Source organism: Hyperolius riggenbachi, chromosome 12, assembly GCF_040937935.1.
Source record: "Hyperolius riggenbachi isolate aHypRig1 chromosome 12, aHypRig1.pri, whole genome shotgun sequence".
In the NCBI taxonomy this organism is placed as follows: domain Eukaryota; kingdom Metazoa; phylum Chordata; class Amphibia; order Anura; family Hyperoliidae; genus Hyperolius; species Hyperolius riggenbachi.
Window position 1 is genome coordinate 182,704,574 of NC_090657.1, and position 6,054 is coordinate 182,710,627.

At 47.8% G+C, this 6,054-nt stretch overlaps 1 protein-coding gene across 2 annotated transcripts in view; it reads right to left on the reverse strand.

The window, feature by feature from the left end:
• BCL2L1 (BCL2 like 1) overlaps positions 1-5,666 on the reverse strand; it is a 36,337-nt gene extending 30,671 nt beyond the window's left edge. The window contains exons 1-2 of one of the 2 annotated variants that reach the window (XM_068261918.1): positions 5,436-5,666; positions 3,918-4,098 (exon numbers count right to left, since the gene is read on the reverse strand). The gene's annotated coding sequence lies outside the window, so the exon portion shown is untranslated. The remainder of the gene's footprint in view (positions 1-3,917; positions 4,099-5,435) is intronic. The other variant, XM_068261917.1, reaches the window with a different exon arrangement.
• Between the last annotated feature and the right edge of the window lie 388 nt (positions 5,667-6,054).

Sequence of the window (6,054 nt, forward strand, 5' to 3'; positions counted from 1 at the left end):
GTCTCTTCACCCTCGCGACCGGAAGTGACGTCAAGTAAGGGCGGAAGTCCAACGTCCGGGCGCCGCCATTGTGGGCAACATCCAGCCAACCCTCCGGAGGCTCAGGACCGCTCACTCCGTCACTTCCGGCGCGACCAACGGCCTCCGCCACGCGGGGAGTCACAGACGCCGCATGCTGTGCCCGGATCCACCTCATCCAGGGTAGCCGAGACAGTCTCTGGAGGAGGTAAGAAGAAATCAGCTCCTCCAACCGGATCCAAACTCCTCTCCAGGCAGGTCCACCATACGCCGCCAACCCAGTCCCTGGCACACCTGGCCTGACAGACCGGCGAGCGACATAGAGCACTCTTGTTCCCTGGAACAGGAAACGTCAACTGGCGAGTGAGGGTGTCTGATAAAATTTATAGAGTACTCAATTGGACGTTTCCTGTTCCTGGGAGGAGCCTATGTCGTCTCATGGTGGACCTGTCCTGGAGGTTACTGGAAAAAAAGCTATTTCCCACAATGCAACAAGGTTTACAGACAGGAAACTGCCAGGAGTACCACGGTCCTCAGAGTTTCTTGTGGGAGGGGTTTCGCCACAATATCAGTCATACAGCGCCCCCTGATGGTCTGTTTGTGAAAAGGAATAGATTTCTCATGTAAAAGGGGATATCAGCTACTGATTGGGATAAAGTTCAATTCTTGATCGGAGTTTCTCTTTAAAAGCAGCTAAATACCTTAAAAATGAATAAAATGATCACATGGCGATATGCCCTCTGCTGCCTCCTGTAGCTACAGAGGAAAATGCAAGTTTCCACAGGAAGTGATCAAGCAGCATGGCTGAAAGGGGGCGTGTCCTGGACAACTATTGAGACGCAGCGTTTGAAAATGGGTCATGTCTTGACCAGAAGCCTCTGTACACGACTGCTATTTCTTTAGCAATGCTGAGGCAGGGAAGTACCGTAACTTTATGCTTTGTTTGGAGCAGATTTTAGTCATGGGCGGGGTCTGTGTTTCATAGCAGGATTGCATTTTTTATTCCCATAACTGGCGTCAAGCATGTACATGTACAGAATGCCAACAGTAAAGGGCAATAGTCTATTTAGTAGCAACATAATAAGACTCCAATAATTTACTAGTGGCTGAGTCATTGAGAATTCCCGATATCAGATCTGAATGAATTATACCATAAAATTATAAATTGTCCCCTACAAGTCAACCATTTACATACATTACTACCTTTTACTGCTTTCTTACATTTTAGGTACTATTCACTGAAGCGCAGCCGTAAAAATGCAGAAATATTTATATGCTACAATTTAACACATGGAAATGAGTAGACATTGGAATGTATTTGGACGGTCAGCAGAGCACTGCATTACAGTAGATTTTAAGAAATATCTGCTCATTTGGGAAGGTGGCACAAGGGAGCTGATCAGTGGGCAGGTTTTGGGAAGGTGGCACAAGGGAGCTGATCTGTGGGCAGGTTTTGGGAAGGTGGCACAAGGGAGCTGATCTATGGGCAGGTTTTGGGAAGTTGGCACAAGAGAGCTGATCTGTGGGGAGGTTTTGGGAAGTTGGCACAAGGGAGCTGATCTGTGGGGAGGTTTGGGGAAGGTGGCACAAGGGAGCTGATCTGTGGGGAGGTTTTGGGAAGTTGGCACAAGGGAGCTGATCTGTGGGCAGGTTTGGGGAAGGTGGCACAAGGGAGCTGATCTGTGGGCAGGTTTTGGGAAGGTGGCACAAGGGAGCTGATCTGTGGGCAGGTTTTGGGAAGGTGGCACAAGGGAGCTGATCTGTGGGCAGGTTTTGGGAAGGTGGCACAAGGGAGCTGATCTATGGGCAGGTTTTGGGAAGTTGGCACAAGGGAGCTGATCTGTGGGGAGGTTTTGGGAAGTTGGCACAAGGGAGCTGATCTGTGGGGAGGTTTGGGGAAGGTGGCACAAGGGAGCTGATCTGTGGGGAGGTTTTGGGAAGTTGGCACAAGGGAGCTGATCTGTGGGCAGGTTTGGGGAAGGTGGCACAAGGGAGCTGATCTGTGGGCAGGTTTTGGGAAGGTGGCACAAGGGAGCTGATCTGTGGGCAGGTTTTGGGAAGTTGGCAGAAGGGAGCTGATCTGTGGGGAGGTTTTGGGAAGTTGGCACAAGGGAGCTGATCTGTGGGCAGGTTTGGGGAAGGTGGCACAAGGGAGCTCATCTGTGGGCAGGTTTGGGGAAGGTGGCACAAGGGAGCTGATCTGTGGGCAGGTTTGGGGAAGGTGGCACAAGGGAGCTGATCTGTGGGCAGGTTTGGGGAAGGTGGCACAAGGGAGCTGATCTGTGGGCAGGTTTTCAGGCAGTTGATTGGTATGATAGATTTCCTGATTGGATAGTAGAATTATGAGAAACTGAGACATGCAAAAACGGGGCAGGAAATTAGGGTGCACCATGCCTCACCGTAGGCCGTAATGTGAATTGTCTGAGCGTCGACAGAGACTAAAAGCGTAGTTTGTCCACCAGTGAAAGCTGGAAGCCAAATTGCATCTTACCCCTGAGTTCATGGCGGCCTGGAGGGGGAAGAGTAATTAACTCCTCCGGGACTTTTGCAGGAGCAGGATGAGCAGTTTTTCAGCTTCACCCTGTGCACAAATTTCCTGGCGCCTTAAATACATACATGCATGCATGCGACACATGGTACATACGTACACAGCGGCACTTTACCCAGGGTACGTTTCCACTTGTGCGGCGCGATTTGCTTGCGGAAATTGCGTCAACGAATCCGCATACGGTTGCGGATTCGTTGACGTTTTCATGCGGATTTTCACGCGGAATCGTTCGCGATTTTAACAATGCGATTTTAACTATGTCAATGCCGGCAAGCATTGAATGGGTTTTTAAACGAAATCGCACGTGGAAACGCCGGGAAAACTGCAAGACTCAAGTGCTTGCGGTTTTCCTATTTAGTTACATGACCGACGATTCGCGTGCGGGTGTGCGGCGTGCAAATTCTGCCGGCTCTGCTGTGCAGATTTTTTCTGCAGAGCGAGCCGCACAGAATTCCTGACAAGTGGAAGCGGCGCCATCCACTTGTATTGGTTGAGCGAATCTGCATGCAGGAAGCGCATGCAGATTCGCTCTAGTGGAAAGGAGCCCCCAAACATTTTTTTCTGAACAAGTTCCTGCATACACCACAGGTGATCAATATTTCCCAGCCCTCACAACTGTTCAATGACCTGAAAAAAAAATAATTCAAGCGCACCTGACGCAAAACAACAACAACAACAACAAGTTACTGACCCCAGTAGTGGGAAGTGCCTGGATACTCCAGGATTTTCCTCGATCTTCTAACCCTCCGCCATTCCTGCCAGGTCTGTGGAGTCAGAACAAAAATCATCCGACTCAGACTCCTCGGTTTATGAATCCACAGGCTCCAGGTACCCAAATTTCTCTGACTCCACAGCCCTGGTTCCTGCGCTGAGACCTTTTAAAAATATTCATACATACATAAATGTTGAATATTGCTCGTGGCCATGAACCCCTCCCTGTACAAGCATGGACGCACTACACAAGTACAGCTTTTTCCTCCTCTGTACACCTGGCTACATGCTGCTGCGCGGGTCCGAACCCTACTGGCACTTACGCAGCGCAGCCGCAAAGAAGAAGAGGAGGCTATCGGCCGGCAGCGGAAAGACCTTAGAGGATCGGGGAAGTCTTGGGAACATACAATGCTTTCTCTCTGCAGTGATAAGTATCTTCTTTTTTAATCTTCAGGTGTGCTTTAAATTACAACAAAATTGAAAATTCAGATATTCTGCTAGCCCCACATCCCAAAAACATACTGGTAAGTTAACTGGCTCCTCCCAAATAAGCCATGGAAGGGACAGGGATGTAATCTTGAGAGCACTTATGTACTGCAGAAAAATGTTAGTGCTGCAAATATGATAATAAAAAATGTACCTTATAGTAATTTGTGTAACACTCAGAAATGCCCCTTTCCAGTACCTCTCGGCAGTTTTGTCAGCAGGACTACTGTTTTGTCAGCAGGACTACTGATGGGGACAGGGATTCCCCACTTTATGGGTCCTCTTCCACCTGAAAAGCTGTTATTCCAGTGAACCAAACTGATAGGTCAGCAGCTCTGTGCAAATTACAAAAAGTGATGGCTGTTAGAATTCTGGTCAGGTAGAAGAGCCCAAGTGAAACATAGAGGGGGGGGGGGGGGGGGGAAGGCTGGTTGCCATCAGCAGCCTTGCTGCCAGATAAGCAGTTGATATACAGTTATCAAACAATGAAAAGTGTTCTCCTCAGGCTCGTTTAGCCGGGTGCTCCATTGTGCTAATTTTGGTGAGCATCCGGCTGTCATCATCTCACCTCCTCATCCTATGCTGTAAGCGCACAGCTAGCTACTTTTTCATGCCACCCGGCTGCAAAAAAATTCTGGGGAGAACACTTGAGGTGAATTTATGTGCATTTTCTCTAAACAAATTACCCCAGGCACTTAATTCTGCAGCTATCGCATTAATAACCATAAGGAGTAAAAGAACGTCACAATTTGCAAACAATGCTCCATTAGCACATAGAAGTCACCAAGCCTACCTGTGATTCACAACAACAAACCAGCCCCCTCTCACAAAAATGATATTATAATAAACAGTAGAGTCTCATTAAAGTAAACTCAGTCCCCAGGTCCTGGCCAGGTCCCTTGACGTTTACTATAATGCTGGGAAAACAGGATTCGATTTTTCAGCAGATTTGCTGTCCGATTTTCCGATCACTTTTCTGATTTCCATTCACTTCAATGAGACATCAATCAGAAAAACGATGGAAAATCAGATCGGACCTGTGGGAAATTATCTATTGAACCATCTATCTGCCAGAAAATCTCATGGCGTATTCCTAGAATACAAGGATTTTACTGTATATATAAATGTATGCCTACAACTATCAGACACAGGAGTGAGAGTCGAGCTTTCAACAAGCTTGGTGGAACGACTATCACAAGGTCAGCAGCCCCGTTGAGCTATAATAGCAATGTCAAAGGACTGTGCCCTAAAGAACTTTCAAATCTCAATAGTAAAAAAGAAAATGATGTCTAATACCAGAAGCATTGGATACACAAAGATAGTACTGTGCATGGAATCACACTCTTTAGCAGTATGGCTGAATATGCCACAGCTATCACAGAGGGGTATGATATATATATATATATATATATATATATTATATATAGATATATATATATATATATATATATATATTATATATAGATATATATATATATATATATATATATATATATATAGATAGATAGATATATAACACTCACTCACATGGGTAGCAGGCACAGGCAATGTTACCCACAGTCAGCCTGTAAATCTCTGGGTGACAGGTTACACACCCAGCAGGAATATGTCCTCACACCCTGCTATCCACAGATACATAGAGGGGGGGGGGGGCGGCGGCTGCCATACTCACCTATGGGAGATCCCCTGTAGAGATCCCTGACTGCCACTCCTGAGGACAAGGGGTCTCTGTGGCTTCCCCCCTTGAGACTCTGTTCTTGTGCCCCTGCTGCTCCGCCTCTTCCTTGCAAAGCCTTCAGCCAATCATCACCCCGAGCCGTGGAAAATCCGTTTCCTAGCAGCCACCCAGGCGACCTGAATGCGCAACGGCAGCTCCTCAACCCGGACTACACCTCCCGGCATGCCTGAGATTACGTCACGCTGACGCACTACACGGCAGCCCTGATACCGAAGACCAAATGCAGACACAGGAACGCAGTGCGCTTACTTTGCGCCGTTGTAATATCAGATAGGGCAGCCCGGTGTAACGTCTTGATTACGCTGCCTCAAAGCTGCCCTCCATGGCAGACATGCGCAGACATGACTTCCTCATTCTGTGGAGATCACTTCCTCAGTTCCTCATTCCGCAGAGAAGGCAGCACAATCAGACATAGCATAGCTCAGACTGTGCTTCTGCAGAGCTGCCCTCCAATGGTAATTAATCCCGCAGCACTTCCGTGCTGTGAAATGGGGTCTATTGTAATGCGCTGAAGGTGGCTGATTGTAGGAGAAGATTACTGACAGGAGGTTAG